The following is a 16,490-nucleotide window of genomic DNA, read 5'->3' on the forward strand; positions in this document are numbered from 1 at the left end:
TAGTTGCAGCATGTGGGATCTAGTGCCCTGTCGAGGGATCAAACCTGGGTCTCCTGCATTGGGTGCAGCTACTGGACCACCAGGGAAGTCCCTAAAGTGGCCAGTTCTTGACTAAAAAATGAATTTTTAAATCTCCCAAGAAAAGCATGTGTATTTGGCTTAGAGAGAAGATCTTGGGATAAAAAAAAAATTCAGCACCCATGAGAAGGATACAGGAATTACACCCAGAATAAATTGAGTGAACCAAGTCTTTCTTAGGGCTCCAGTTGAGTTAGGGGGAAAAGAGGAAGCTTCTTGCCCTGCACTGTGGGGCTAGCAAGGGATGCAAGCCCCAGCAGAAGGGTGACTTTGGTGGAAGGAGAGGCAGAGATGTAGCTCTGTTCACGTTTCTGGGACAAATATCAAAGACCAGAATAAAGGCAGTAGATATCAATGATTACAAACTCTAAAACTATCTGAGCTACTTGGCAAGCACTGGTTGGTCTCTGGGTGTGGATGGAGGTGGGAGGTGAATCCTGTAGGTGGGAAGGCCCCCAGGCCTTTATCATAATTTTAGTCAATGTAGATTGTTGCAATAAGACATTCATAGTCTTTGATTCTCAATACTACTCTGGAATTCCTGTTTTCCTTGTTGGCTCTCTTCTCCTGGTTACCATAGCAACTGTTTTGAATCTTCTTCTAGCTCACAGAACCTCCTACTGCTCTGCCTCCCATTCTCTCGCATCTTATTCTCTCTGCCTCCTATTTCACAAAAAAAAAAATAGATGCCATCTGACTGGGACCGCCTTGACCTTCCTCATTTACCTGCAACTGTACCTCAACTTCTCCTCTATCTCACAGATTAGTCAGCAGTGTGGTCCGATAAAACCTTACAGTAGTGGAAATGTTCTACATTTTCAATATGGCAGCCATTGGCCACAGGAGGCTGTTGAGCACTTGAATTATGGTAAGTGAGATTGAGGAACTGAATTTTAAATTTCATTTGATTTTAATTAATTTAAATTTAAACAGCCATGCATGGCTCCTGGCCACCGTATTAGACAACACCAATTTAGTGTAACTCAAAGAAAAACATTTTCAAATAAGAGGGCACTAGGATTTCTCCTAACTCTGTGACATCCCTGAATAGTAGACTCTCGACCAACTTATGAGAATTATGAATTGGGTGATAAGAAGGAAGGAAGTGAGGGTTAGAGAGGCATCTTCACAGGAAACTACCATGGAGAAATAAAGGTGAAATAAACATCATTTTGATGTGCTGCTTTTAGTAGCTCCAGTTACCAGGAAAGAAACCACAGTGAATCTTGGCTAAAACATTGCATTTCTGAAGGAGAGTAAGAGGCTTGCATCATCATCTTATCATCTATTATCACTGCAAATCCATGCTAGACTTGACACTAAGGCGAAGTATGAGTGGGAGAAAGAACCAAGCACCAGCCGGCTACCGGCGTGGCGTAGTTATCAGTTCAGTTATTTCAAACAACAAAACAACAGCCAAGTATCTTTGCATTTCTACCATAACACAAAGTGTGTGCAACATGAACAGAATGGTGGCTTGATGATCCCTTTTGTGTAGCCAATTCTGTTCACATTTGATGATTCTATCACATTTCAAACAGCTGCACATCTTTTTTAATATGAAAGGTTAGAATACCACATCCATCTCCCACCATCAACCACCTCTAAATGGCTGGCCAAATGATCTGAGATCACATTTAAGAGTAATTTCTTTCTCCTCTGATTGTAAATGCTTTTATCATACACTAAGTTCCTGCCTATCCTGTGTTTAATACTTAATTCTATTCTCTTCCATTAATTTACCTGTCAGCCTTCTAACTAGTGCCCTTTAATCCTGCAGCATTATCAGTTCAGTTCAGTCGCTCAGTCGTGTCCGACTCTTTGCGAACCCATGAATCCCAGCACGCCAGGCCTCCCTGTCCATCACCAACTCCTGGAGTTTACCCAAACTCATGTCCATCGAGTCAGTGATGCCATCCAGCCATCTCATTCTCTGTCGTCCCCTTCTCCTCCTGCCCCAAATCCTTCCCAGCATCAGGGTCTTTTCCAATGAGTCAACTCTTCGTATGAGGTGGTCAAAGTATTGGAGTCTCAGCTTCAACATCAGTCCTTCCAATGAACACCCAGGACTGATCTCCTTTAGGATGGACTGGTTGGATCTCCTTGCAATCAAGGGACTCTCAAGAGTCTTCTCTAACACCACAGTTCAAAAGCATCAATTCTTCGGCGCTCAGCTTTCTTCACAGTCCAACTTGCACATCCATACACGATTACTGGAAAAACCATAGCCTTGACTAGACAGACCTTTGTTGGCAAAGTAATGTCTCTGCTTTTAAATATGCTATCTAGGTTGGTCATAACTTTCCTTCCAAGGAGTAAGCGTCTTTTAATTTCATGGCTGCAATCACCATCAGCAGTGATTTTGGAGCCCAAAAAAATAAAATCTGACACTTTCCACTGTTTCCCCATCTATTTCCCATGAAGTGATGGGACCAGATGCCATGATCTTAGTTTTCTGAATGTTGAGCTTTAAGCCAACTTTTTCACTCTCCTCTTTCACTTTCATCAAGAGGCTCTTTAGTCCTTCTTTGCTTTCTGCCATAATGGTGGTGTCATCTGCATATCTGAGGTTATTGATATTTCTCCTGGCAATCTTGATTCCAGCTTGTGCTTCTTCCAGCCCAGCGTTTCTCATGATGTACTCTGCATAGAAGTTAAATAAGCAGGGTGACAATATACAGCCTTGACGTACTCCTTTTCCTATTTGGAACCAGTCTGTTGTTCCACGTCCAGTTGTAACTGTTGCTTCCTGACCTGCATACAGGTTTCTCAAGAGACAGGTCAGATGGTCTGGTATTCCCATCTCTTGAAGAATTTTCCACAGTTTATTGTGATCCACACAGTCAAAGGCTTTGGCATAGTCAATAAAGCAGAAATAGATGCTTTTTCTGGAACTCTCTTGCTTTTTCTATGATCCATCGGATGTTGGCAATTTGATCTCTGGTTCCTCTGCCTTTTCTAAAACCAGCTTGAACATCTGGAAGTTCATGGTTCACATATTGCTGAAGCCTGGCTTGGAGAATTTTGAGCATTACTTTACTAGCATGTGAGATGAGGGCAATTGTGCAGTAGTCTGAGCATTCTTTGGCATTGCCTTTCTTTGGGATTGGAACGAAAACTGACCTCTTCCAGTCCTGTGGCCACTGCTGAGTTTTCCAAATTTGCTGGCATATCGAGTGCAGCACTTTCACAGCATCATCTTTCAGGATTTGAAATAGCTCAACTGGAATTCCATCACCTCCACTAGCTTTGTTCGTAGTGATGCTTTCTAAGGCCCACTTGACTTCACATTCCAGGATGTCTGTCTGTAGATGAGTGATCACACCATCGTGATTATCTGGGTCATGAAGACTTTTTTTGTACAGTTCTTCTGTGTATTCTTGCCAGCTCTTCTTACTATCTTCTGCTTCTGTTAGGTCCATACCATTTCTGTCCTTTATCGAGCCCATCTTTGCATGAAATGTTCCCTGGGTATCTCTAATTTTCTTGAAGAGATCTCTAGTCTTTCCCATTCTGTTGTTTTCCTCTATTTCTTTGCACTGATCACTGAGGAAGGCTTTCTTATCTCTCCTTGCTATTCTTTGGAACTCTTCATTCAAATGGGAATATCTTTCCTTTTCTCCTTTGCTTTTCACTTCTCTTCTTTCCACAGCTATTTGTAAGCATTGTAATCGCTCTTAACATCTCCTGTGGCCACTGGCTTCTTTGTGAACTGTTCTCTCCTTGCTTTCAGAGTGAACGTACACCTTTGGTCTTCTTCTCTTTACCTGATGCTTCTGCTGAGTCTCCATGGTATTGGATTCTTTGGGGATCTGCCCTCAGCTTCCCTCTGTGTCACAATGTCCCCTCTCTGGGCTGAATGCCTGCCTCCACACTTGCCCCTTCTATCCACTTTCTACAGTGCAGCCAGAGTGATTTTACTAAAGTGAAAATAAGATCATGTCACAGTGCTGCTTAGAAATTGACCTACTGCTCTCAGAATAAATTTCTGACTCCTTAACAGCAGTAGAGAAGGCTGAAATAGACTGGTTTTCCTAAAGTAGACCCTGAGACAGGATCTGGGTGAAAGTAGCTTATTTGGGATGTGGGGCCAGGAAGGAGATTGGGGAAGTGGCATAGAGAAAGAAAGGAAGGTAGCCAATACCCTAAGATTCACTCCCCTGGAATTCTGGAGTTGGGCACTGATCTGGGCTTTCACTTGAATGTGAAAGTGAAAGTCGCTCAGTAGTGTCCGACTCTTTGCAACACCATGGACTCTACAGTTCATGGAAATCTCCAGGCCAGAATACTGGAATGGGTAGCGTTTCCCTTCTTCAGGGGGTCTTCCCAACCCAGGGATCAAACCCAGGTCTCCCACATTGCAGGCGGATTCTTTACCAGGTAAGCCACAAGGGAAACCCAAGAGTACTTGAGTGGGTAGCCTATCCCTTCTCCAGCGGATCTTCCCAACTCAGGAATCAAACTGGGGTCTCCTGCATTGCAGGTGGATTCTTTACCAACTGAGCTATCAGGGAAGCCATCACTTAAATGGTGGCCCTCTAACCATGATAGCCTCTGAGAAGCAGAGATGACCAGCGTTTAGAGAGAGACACAGTGGGTGGAAAGAGAGAAATGCAGAGGGGGGAACATCACAGCTTTAGACAAATTGGAAGAGCAACCTCAGCACAGGACATTTTTTTTCCTATTCTCCTGATGAGTTCTCACCATTTGGGGCCACATTTCATGCATTTCAGTTCTGTGAGATAACAGTGTTTCCTAGAAACAACAGCAACAACAACAAACCCTTCCTTTTTTTCTGAAGGAAGTCATTTGATTTTCTGATTCTGTAACCAGAAACACATACAAACACCCTTGACTAAGAGAAATTCACCCAAGCCCTCCAGCTTCTGTTTCATTCAAGACCCAAGCTCCTACTTCACAAGGCAACAGACCACTGTAGCCCATCTCTACTATCTCCATTCTCACCAATCCTTATTTGCTCTATTATTTCATGGGAAAGTATTCCATTTTGAAGTTGTGATTTGAAGGATCTGTGGGATATTTGGATCTGGAGTTTCATAGACTACAGATGTGGAATTCCAAAGGCAGGTTTGGTCTGGAGATACAGCTTTTTAAAATCTGTCAGTGGTTTGCTTTGTTTTTGGGGGTAAGGTAATGCATATATAGGGTGGAGAAAACTTCACAGAAAGGTGATAAGTAAGTCTCTCAATAAGGACTAATACCCAATTTTCTCCCTGGAGACCATCTTATATATTGTTTCAGACATGGCCAACTGCATGGACATGAGACCTGTACAGTCACATAGGGACCTAGGCTTAGAACAGATCTGAACTTGGATTGATGCCTTGCAGACGCCATCTTGAAATTCTTCATTTTTGAATAAGGTAACCTACATTTTTAATTTGCACTGCCCCTCCCCCAATTAGGCAGGAGGACCTGTTTCTAGCTATATATCTCAGAGTTAAACAAATAATATACACATCTGCTCCTCTCTCTGCCCCCTCTTTTTTTTAGCTTTTGGTGATTCTTAAAACAATACGTGTGAATTAAATTTTCCAGAGAGAAGATGCAAAAGTTATCAATACTGTTCACTAAATATTTCTGCTTCTGTTTCTGGGCATATGAGGGATATAGAGTAAGACTGAATTTTCTGGTTCCCCAGTGGTTGGATGGGGTCAAGCGAGCATTTAAATGCTCATTCAAGAGTTTGAGGTACTGATTGTTCAATTAGTCTGAGTCTCTGGGTGACTACAATGAGCAAAACCTTCTGGTGACCCCCCATGGATACTGCATGGATGAGAAATAAACTGTCATTGAAAAAAAAAAACTGGCATTGTTTTAAACCACAAAATTAGGGGAGGTTTCTTGCTATTAATGTTTCCTGACTGAGAGAAACATTAAAATGCTGATACATAATTCAAGGGAACCAACATTGAGAGCTGTAGGAAGATAAGGGAAACAGAGAGGAAAAACGAGAAACTAGGAGAAGATGGGATCCAGGGGAGTTGTGGAAATCAAGGGAAGAAATTGCTCCAAGCAGTAGAGTGATCAATGGTATTGAATGTGTCCAAGAGGTCAAGGAAAATAAGAAATACAATATATACACTAAATCTAGCAACTGAGAATTGGTAAGTTTATAAAAAACAATATCCATGAAGCGCTGGTGGTGGGGAAATAGTGGACAGAGGGCTGAGGAAGCAGAAAGGGAAGAGCACAAGGGATCAGTATAACAGTTCAGCAGAAACTCTAGAAAAAATATAGATGTCTTTGGGAGGTGGACAAGGGCAATACTGAAGTGATTTGCTTATTCTGAACTTGTCCTATAAATAGAATTGTACAATATGTAACCTGTGTCTGGCTTCTCTCACTTAGCATAATATTTATAAGATTCATCCATGTTGTAGCATGTGTCAGCACTTCATTCCTTTTTGTGGCTCAATAATATTCCATTGTATAGATCATATTTTTTAAAAAAACCTTTCATCTGTTGATGGACATTTGGGTTATCTGCCTATTCACTACTATATCACTAGTGACTGGTACTCTTGTAAATGAATGAAAGAATAGCACAAACAGCACTGTCCAAGGTTCCAGTGGCTAAGACTCCATGCTTCCAATACAGGGGGCCTGGATTTGACCCCTGGTCAGGGAATTAGATCCCACATGCTACAACTAAGGCTAAAGAAAGTGAAAGTGAAAGTTGCTCAGTCGTGTCCGACTCTTTGCGACCCCATGGACTATACAATCCATGGAATTCTCCAGGCCAGAATACCGGAGTGGGTAGTCTTTCCCTCCTCCAGGGGATCTTCCCAACCCAGGGATCAAACTGGGGTCTCCCGCATTGCAGGCGGATTCTTTACCAACTGAGTTATCAGGGACGCCCAAGACCGAAAGCAGCCAAATTAAAAAAATTATTAATTTTAAAAAGAAGCTAGACAATTAGTCCCTCGTCCCTCAGCACCTGTGCTCTAACCATCAAGTTTTACTGTGGATCTCCTCTTCACACAGATGAAGATAACTGTATTATTCAGAGTCCTGGCAAGAAAGCAATGGTTACTCCAGAAAGATAACTAATAATGGGACCATTTACAGAGGTGTGGGCAGAGTTCAGAAAAACCAGTAAGGGATGGTGAGCCCCCTGGGGCTGGCAACCAAATCCAAGCCTGAAGGGGGAAGGAGGTAGTGGTGCCCAGAAGTCCTACCATGTGCGGTTGGGTGGAGAGAAGCCAAGAAAACACATATCCAACCTCACTGTCCTCCTGTTCTCCTGCCTCCTGAACTGAGAGCTGGGAGGTAAGGGAGTCCCTGACACAACAGGTGAGAAAGTAAAAATCAACTCAGATTGGAAAAGCAAAAATCTGCCTGGCTACTTAGCAGGCAGGAAAAACAGAAATGGATAAATTCCACTGCAAAGGGAACAAGAAACAGCATTTCTGTATAGCTACAAGGTGATAATGGAGAAGGAAATGGCAACCCACTCCAGTATTCTTGCCTGGAGAATTCCATGGACAGAGGAGCCTGGCGGGCTACAGTCCATGGGGTTGCAAAGAGTCGTACATGATTGAAGCGATTTAGCACACACAAGGTGATAATACTACCCATCTTTGAGTGAGTGGCTGCTGCTTTGTTACTCACTGAGAACTGTCATCCTTTAAAATCACAGACTATCAGAAACTTTGCTATTTGAAATTACATCAGTAAGAATGAAATGTTCCTGGGATTTCACTGGTGGTCCAGAGGTTAAGAATCCGCCTTGCGATGCAGGGGACGTGGGTGGGATCCCTGGTCAGGGAACTAAGATCCCACATGCCTCGGGACATCTAAGCCTGTGTGCTGCAGCGAGTGATCCTGAGTTCTCCAGAGACCATGCACCACAGTTAGAGAGTCCATGCGTCGCAATGAAAGATCCTCCATGATGCAACGAAGATCCTGCGTGCTGCAACTGAGACCCAACACAGCCAAATAAATAAATATTTTAAAAAATAAAAAAGAATGAAAGTTCCTGTTTTGCCTGGAGAACCTAAGTCACCTTGACACAGAAAGGCAGCCTCGATTTGCAGCTCAGGTGCAGAACTTTCGATAAAGGGTTTCTGGAAACAACAATCGACATCTATCTTAGCTTTATTGCTTCGAAGGAAACAGGGCCCTGGGTCCATTTTGCAATCCAGATCTGAAGTTGGCCGTTTTATATAAACCTGCTTTGCTCTGACCCTGTGAAAACTTGTGCATGCTTGTGCTCATTTGCTCAGTCATGTCTAACTCTGCGACCCCACGGGCTGTAGCCCGCCAGGCTCCTCTGTCCATGGGATTTTCCAGGCAAGAATACTGGAGTGGGTTGCCATGCCCTTCTCCAGGGGATCTTACTGAATCCAGGGATCAAACCCTGTGGCTCCTGCATTGGCAAGTAGATTCTTTACTATTGAGTCACCTGGGAAACTTGCTTTCATTTAAATTTGATCTAAACTCCACCTTTCCCAGAATCTGACGAGAACTCCATCCCTCTGATTGATGATGTGCATGCCCTCATCAAATGGATTAATAAATTTAATTTTGTTGGATGGCAGGTTTGTTTCTTTCAGGCTGACTGGGTAGGTCATGGGTCGACCTCCCAGGGCATAGAGCAGGGTGGAAAGTGGATCTAGAGGGTTGGCAGGAAATATTCCCCATAGAAATTAAGTCCTCTCCCAAACCCAGCCCCCAGCAAAACAGAACAGAGTGTTGTGAAGATGTGAGGGAGGAGTGGGGAGACCTTCATTCATCCACTGTTCACATACATCTGGGGCTGAATAAAGGGTTCTAGAAATGAACTGATCTGTCTCTGAGTGGGCGTTGAGGCAATGGAAAGATCTAGGCTCTTTACTAAAGCACAGTGGAAGCACTGGGTCTCCTGACATTTAAAGGGCTGTCCCTTTACCCTAGCTTAAATGAGCCAAAAAATAGTGAAAGGAAAAAGGGGATAAGGCAGAATTCTTAAAATGCCCTTCCTTTGAATACCATCTTTGTGCAGGCATCTGGGGGAGGCCGGCTGGGGCGTGGACATCTGTAGCACTTGGCTTCACTTGTTTATTTCCTGAAGCTTCTGGGGCAATTGCCAGGACCCGCCCCCTCTCTGCCATCATTGGAGGAACTCAAAGCCTTCTGCTAAGAATCAGGACATTTCACTCTCCTCCTCCTGGCGGGTCTGCTTTGGCCGGTCTGGGAAGGTTGAGCCCTGGTCCAGCCCTGAGTGGAGAGCGAGTCTCTCACCATGACAGCCTGCTGCAGCTGGAATGATGTTTTCCAGTATGAGACAGACAAAATCATCTGGATCCAAAGCAAGACTTATGGCACCATTAAATGGTTCTTCCACGTGGTGCTCTTTTCTTACATTGGGTAAGTGGGGTATGGGGATGACCCTAAGTCTCTGCAGTGGCTGGCAGCACAGAAAACCTCAAGGTTCAGCCTCTGGGGCACATCCTGAATTCCTTGAGGTTTTAAAATCTGAGCTGTGAGGCTGACAGCCAGCTGGGGAGGAGTGGGAGTTGAGGGAGGAAGCAGCAGGCAGGAGGAAGCAGTGCCAGTCAGCTGCAGGAAGAAGCCACGGGAAGGGAGTGTGACACTCTGGGTTCTAACTCAGGCCTGCTGGGGCAAGCTGGGGCAGGGCATGCCCAGGAAAGATGGGAAAATGCAGGGCAACACCCTGGATTCCAGCAGAGGAATCAAGGATTCAGGGTGCACCTGGTATAAGGCTGGCATCTATGTAAGTCATCACCACTTCAGGGAGGAATAGGATCAGACCTGTAAATTCACCTTAGGCCCTCCGAGGTGTCAAGAAGACCTTCTTTGATTTTTTTTTTTAACATCTTATTGAGGTATAATTCACATACCAAACAAGTCACTCATTTAAAGTGTATAATTCAGTAGTTCTTAGTATAGTCAGAGTTGTGCAACCATCACCATAATCAATTTCAGAATATTTTCATCACTTCAAAAAAACCACTCCCACATCCCTTAACCATCATTTTCGTCCACCTATTTCCCTGCAGCTCTAGGCACCCACTATTGTATTTTCAGTCTCTATGGATCTGTCTATTCTGGATATTTCATATAAATGGAATCATGCAACATGTGGTCCTCTGTGTCTGGCTTCTTCTACTTAGCATCGTGTTTTCAAGGTTCATCCATGCTGGAACATGTATCTCTACTGCATTCCTTTTTTTGGCTGAGTAATACTTCATTATATGGATATACCACTGTGGAGTGGAAATCTGGGTTGTTTCCAGTTTTAGGCTATGATGAATGATGCTGCTATGAATGTTTGTGTATGAACATGTCTTCAGTTTTCTTGGGTATGTACTTATAAATGGAATTGGTGGATCCTTCAGTAAACTCTATTTTTAACCTTTTGAGAAACTACCCAGTTGTTTTTCACAGCGGCTGCACCATTTCATATTCCCACCAACAATGTATGTTCCATTTTCCCCACATCCTCATCATCACTTGATATTGTCTGTCTTTTGGAGTATAGGCATCCTAGTGAGTGATTAACTCATTGTGATGTTTAAAAATAGTTTATTTTATTTTTATTTTTGGTTGTGCTGGGTCTCCACTGCTGCATGCAGGCTTTCTTACTGCACTGGCTTCTATTGTTGCAGAGCACAAGCTCATGGGCTTCAGCAATTGTGGCTCGTGGGCTCAGTAGTTGTGGCCCATTGGCTTAGTCGCTCTGCAGCATGTGGAATCTTCCCAGACTAGTGACTGAAGAGTGTCCCCTGCATTGGCAGGCAGATTCTTATCCACTGCGCCACCAGGGAAGTCTTCATTGTGATTTTTGACTCATAATTCCCTAATGGCTAAGGCCCCCTTTGCTCTCTGTGATAATGGTGGTGATGATGATAACTTGAATCTATTAGGGAGACAGTGGAGTTTACCAGTTAAAGGTTAAAGCAACTTATTTCATAAGCCTGGTTAAGTTTCCTTGACTAAGTCATTTAACCTCCCAGAGCCTCAGTTTCTGCATCTGTTCATAGCACTGTTGTGATAATTACACAAGGCCTGACAAGCCCTTATCGATGCCTAGCATAGGGTAAGAGCTTCACAAATGATAGCTCTTTTTTTTTAAATAATCTTTTTTAATATAATAGGTACCTTCACAAACACTCTCTCCTTTGACTTTTAAAGTAACCATGCCCAAACTTGGATTTGAGATCTGGAAATGTGGATTCAAAAATCCTTCACTTTTTTGAGCCTTGATTCCTCATCTGTAAAATGGGGGTAATGATTGTGAGAATTAAAAGAATTAATAAAATGTAAAACGGCTGTGAAAAATACTCAACATATGGCCAGGCCTTACCAAGTGTTAGTTCTTCTTAATAATGTTACTAGGATTATCATTATTTGAGTCATATGTTTACTGTTCAATAAATAATAAGCATGTATGTTAAAATTCTAAAATAAAACATATTACTGAGACCAGATATCACAAGAACATAGTTAGCAAATGCTCCCTTATGAGTCAATACATAGATCACATGTCACAATTCCACACTGTGATGTGGCTTCCCGGTATTCTTGGGTCTAGCACACAATGTCTTAAAAGCAGATAATTGTATATATAAGAACAGCTTATTATGAGAACACTTTACAGTGATAAATATTTTTCTTTCATATGGTGGAATTTTATCTTAAGAGCATTTACTTCCCTCAGGTTCAGCCGTACATGATCCACCAGAGCATGGAGGGAGAGCACGATTTAAACAGTGCGATGACTCAGCTACTGGGTGCCCGGGACTAACTGCATGAAGGGGTTCCCTCACTCTCTGTTCCCACATGCTTCCCATGAGAGTGAGCATCTTGCCACCCTACCTGTGAATGTTTTCTACCCAAAATGTCCCATAAAATAACCCAACTCCTTCACCTTCACCTGGAGCAAAACTGGAAAAACAGCAGCTTGTTCCAGAGCTGAAGGGAAAATTGGCTCTGATGAACTCATGGGGAGGTGGAAGATCTGTTTGCTATGCTTTGTGGACAATTTATAGTCTTACCTGGTGGCTTAGTAGTAAAGAATCTGCCTGAAATGTAGGAGACCCAGGTTTGATCCCTGGGTTGGGAAGATCCCCTGGAGGAGGGCACAGCAACCCACTCCAGTATCCTTGCCTAGAGAATCCCATGGACAGAGGAGCCTGGCAGGCTGCAGTCCATAGGGTCACACAGAGTCAGAGACAAGTGAAGTGACTCAGCAGCAGCAGCAATAGCAGTGGACAACCCAAGGATTTACCATAGGCAACTTTAACAAGACACAATTTTTACCTTAAGTGCTGACTTTACAAGATAACCCCCACATAAAATGCTTCTCCACTGTTTATATTTTAAAATATAAAACTGAAGAAAAAGTATTTCTAGCTTTGCTTTATCCCCCCTCTATGTTAACCATATATTTATTTACATCTCACTGAAAGAAGTCCCATAGAACACTGGTCTCCAACCTTTTTGGCACAGGGACTCATTTTGTGAAAGACAATTTTTCCAAGGATGGGGGGTAGGTGTGCAGGGTGGGGGGCTGTGTTTCAGGTGGTAATTCGAGCAATGGAGAACAGCAGATGACGTGTCCTTCGATGGCCCACAGCTCACCTCCTGCTGTGCAGCCTGCTTCCCAACAGGCCGCGGCAAATATGGGTCAGTGGCCCAGGGTTTGGGGACCCCTGCCATAGAACACAACTTGGAAAATGCTGCCTTACAATGTACTGTGAGGCCTCAAGTTGATATAACTGCAGCTAGGCCATCTGTGAAATGGGTAGACCAATGATGCACAGGGATTGGGGGGAGGTAGTTGGCATCAAATAGGACTAATGTGGACCAGAGGTGGAAATTCCGACAGCTTTAGGTAATATTCAGGATATATACAGCAACAGGGGGAGGATTCTGGTCATGGGGTCCTGGGTTCAGAGGCTATCTACACTCTGGCTGAAAAGGCAAAGAGTCAGGATAATGAAAGAAGACAGGGAGGTACAAGGCAGGCATTAGAGGAAATAAGACAAGAGGCTGATCAGCATCTCAGTCCCTCACAACTGGGTTTAGATTTAGAGTCAAAGGCAAGGGCTGTAGCTACAGGCAAGATCGAGTAGCTCCAGATTCCAGGGCTCCGGGAGCGCGTGAAGAGGATACTGAATAGGACTGTGTTAGGCAGAATTGTTTGGCTACTAAGTGACAGAAACCTAAGTCACGTTAGCCACCAAGCCACATAGGGGGATTTATTCTCATGTAACTGGGCAGTGGAAGAGACGGAGCTGTCCTCAGACATGGATGGTTATAAAAGTTCAAGCTTTGTGAAACTGTGGGGGCTGAGTCTCTCTCCACATACTTTTTTTTTCCCATTTATATTTCTCTCCCCACATCTTGGCTCTATTTCTTGAATAGGCTCTCTATGAAGCTAGATGTCACATTCATATCCCCACATCCTCCCCTTTTAGCAACCCCGGAGGAACAAACAAGTCTTTTCTGATAGCTCTGGCAGGAAAGTCACAGAAAAGACTTTGACTGGTTGTGCTGTACTATGCTAAGTTGCTTCAGTCATGTCCGACTCTTTGCGACGCTATGAACTGTAGCCCTCCAGGCTTCTCTGTCCATGGAATTTTCCAGGCAAGAATACTGGAGTGGGTTACCATTTTCTACTGCAGGGGATCTTCCCAACCCTGGGATCCAACCAGCATCTCTTATGTCTCCTGTATTGGCAGACGAGTTCTTTACCACTAGCGCCACTGGGGAAGCCCTGACTGGTTGAAGTCACTCAGTCGTGTCCGAATCTTTGGGTCCCCATGGGCTGTAGCCTGCCAGGCTCCTCTGTCCATGGGATTCTCCAGGCAAGAATACTAGAGTGGGTTGCCATTTCAAGCTTGAGTTAAATATCCATCCCTGAACCAATCCTGTGGCTAGGTGCATAGTGTCACCTGATTGGTTAGTCCTGGATCATGTGCTGGCTCCTGTGGCAGGAATTAGGGAGAGGGCACAGAGCTGAACCATGTCCTGTGGCTCTTAGAAAAGAAGAATTCTGCTGCCAGAGGAAGTAGGAAAAGTGGGTAGAAGGAAGAGACAGACAAAAACCAAATAGCCACTACAGGTCTTTCCAAAAGCCAGGAATTCCAGGGACTTCTGAAGGCTACAGTTCTATCCCTGGCTTGTCTCAACCCAGCACCTGAGCTGTGGCAACTCTTCCCCGAATTATTGTCAAGGCTGGGTCATTGGTATTCTCAACAGAAAGTGCCTCTGAGAATCAGCTCCTGGTCTTCCAAGACATACTCTGTTTCATCTTCTGCCCTCAATGTGATGGGAAGAAAGGGATAATGATGACTACACGCCAGGAAAACTGAGATTCAAACACCTGAATGACAATAAAGATAACTTCTTTCTGTTAGCTTTATTTATATCATCTCATTTGATGTGCTGGGACTTAAGTGTTCTCTTCATTATTTCACAGATAAGGAAATGGAAGCTATGAAAGATGGAGTTACATTATAAAAAGTTATCCAGTTAGAAAGTGAGTGAATGAAGTCGCTCAGTCGTGTCCAACTCTTTGCGACCCCATGGACTGTAGCCTACCAGGCTCCTCTGTCCATGGGATTTCCCAGGCAAGAATACTGGAGTGGGTTGCCATTTCCTTCTCCAGGAGATCTTCCCGACCCAGGGATTGAACCCAGGTCTCCCACATTGTAGGCAGATGCTTTACCATCTGAGCTACATTTCAATCCAAAACCAATGTTCTTAATCCACAAACCATACTGCTAAAGTAGTTATCTGTCAGACTTTGAAAGCCCAGGCACTGGGTCTCCTCAACATTTAGCCAATAATTCTTCCTTTCAACCAGGCTCTTCTTTGTCTTTCTGAGCTGACCAGGGCAAGTGAAGGATGAGGATGGAGGCTGGGATGAGCATCCCATCACTTTGTCTTTCTCCATTGTTTATTCATTCCCCCAATGTTACTATTTTATTTTTTATATTTATTTACATGGCTGTATCAGGTCTTAGTTGTGGCATGCAGGATCTTTATTGGCGGCATGCAAACTCACAGTTACGGCATGTGGGATCTAGTTCCCCAACCAGGGATTGAACCTGGGCCCCCTGCGTTTGGAACACAGAGCCCTAGCCACTGGACCACCAGAAAAGTCCCCATCCCCCAAATTTTAGAGTATCTACTATGAGTCAGACACTTGTTTGATGGCACTAAAGATTATATTAATAACAGTCAGTGAAACAAAGTTCTGGCAACTTATTGCATTATATTCTAATGGAGGAAAGAGACATGATATGAAAATGCAGAAACATAATAAAATGTCTGACGGTGTTAAGTGCTATGAAGAATAATAAATTAGGGAAGAGGACAGAGAATGAGCATATGTGTGATACAGGCATATGGGCTGAGACCTGCCCAAAGAAAGGGAACAAGTCATGAAATATCTGGAAGAAGAGTGTTTCTGATGGAGGGAATAGGAAGTGCAAAGGCCCTGAGGTGAGGACTTGATAGGGTATTCAAGGAAAAGCAAGGAGGTCAGAGTGGTAGAAGCAGAATGAACAATGTATTGAAGGAGAGGTAACCTGGGTGGAGATGGGAGGACAGATCATTCAGGTCCTTGAAGGCCACTCTTGAGTTCTTTGGATTTTATTCTGAATGAGTTGAGAAGCCATAGGAAGACTTAAAGCCAAGAAGTAAAAGATATTGGTGTTTTCTTGGGAAGATTTCCCTCTTCGCTGGAGACTAGTCCTCTCAGAAGCTTTTCCAATAAATACAGAAGAGCAGCGAAGGTTGAGAGAGAAACGGGAGACCAAACTCCACTCACAACTGCTTCTTCTCCCTCAAGTTAGCCTCCGCCCAGGCCAATAGCAAAAGCAACATTGTCCTGCACAGCCTCAGGCTGGCTGTCACCATGGAGATGGTGCTGTTGTGCCAGTTTGCAACCATTAAATGTAGCTCCTGGCTGGCTGCCCGTTACTGGAGGGTGACCACACACTTGTGTGGCTGGGTTTCCTCCTGTTGAATGGAAGTGAGTCCACCGCACAGGCGGAAAGAGTCGCCAGAGGCCAGAGAGGGGCAAATCCAACTCAGGCATGGCCCCTACCACTTGAGGGCAACAGAAACATGAAGATATCTGCCATGTACTCCACCCACCCCAGGCCCCTGTGTGATCCGACAGAGACAGGAAGGCCCAGAGAAGACCCACTTCAGGAGGAGACCCCCTTCAGGAGAAGAATTGAGCCGCCTTACATATGAGGCCAAGAGACCAGCAAACATAAATGAATGGAAGCAAAAAAGAGGAACAGTCAAAAGGTCAGCGTGTTCCAGAACCTGGTGAGTGAGAGGAAGGAGCAGGAGCTGAGGACAGAGGTAGGCCGGGGCCAGGGTTGGGATTTGTTTCTCAATGCCATGGGAAGCCACTAAAAAGT

The 16,490-nt window shown here is 44.1% G+C and overlaps 1 protein-coding gene and 1 non-coding gene across 5 annotated transcripts in view; both read right to left on the reverse strand.

Annotated features, from left to right (window-relative positions):
• IFT81 (intraflagellar transport 81) overlaps positions 1–16,490 on the reverse strand; it is a 253,133-nt gene that overhangs the window by 163,192 nt on the left and 73,451 nt on the right. The window lies entirely within an intron of this gene.
• Positions 15,141–15,213, reverse strand: TRNAW-CCA (transfer RNA tryptophan (anticodon CCA)). The gene has a single exon. It is a non-coding gene; the product is annotated as a tRNA-Trp (tRNA).

The sequence above is a fragment of the Giraffa tippelskirchi genome, chromosome 11 (assembly GCF_054371585.1).
Source record: "Giraffa tippelskirchi isolate mGirTip1 chromosome 11, T2T-mGirTip1v1.2.pri, whole genome shotgun sequence".
Classification (NCBI taxonomy): domain Eukaryota; kingdom Metazoa; phylum Chordata; class Mammalia; order Artiodactyla; family Giraffidae; genus Giraffa; species Giraffa tippelskirchi.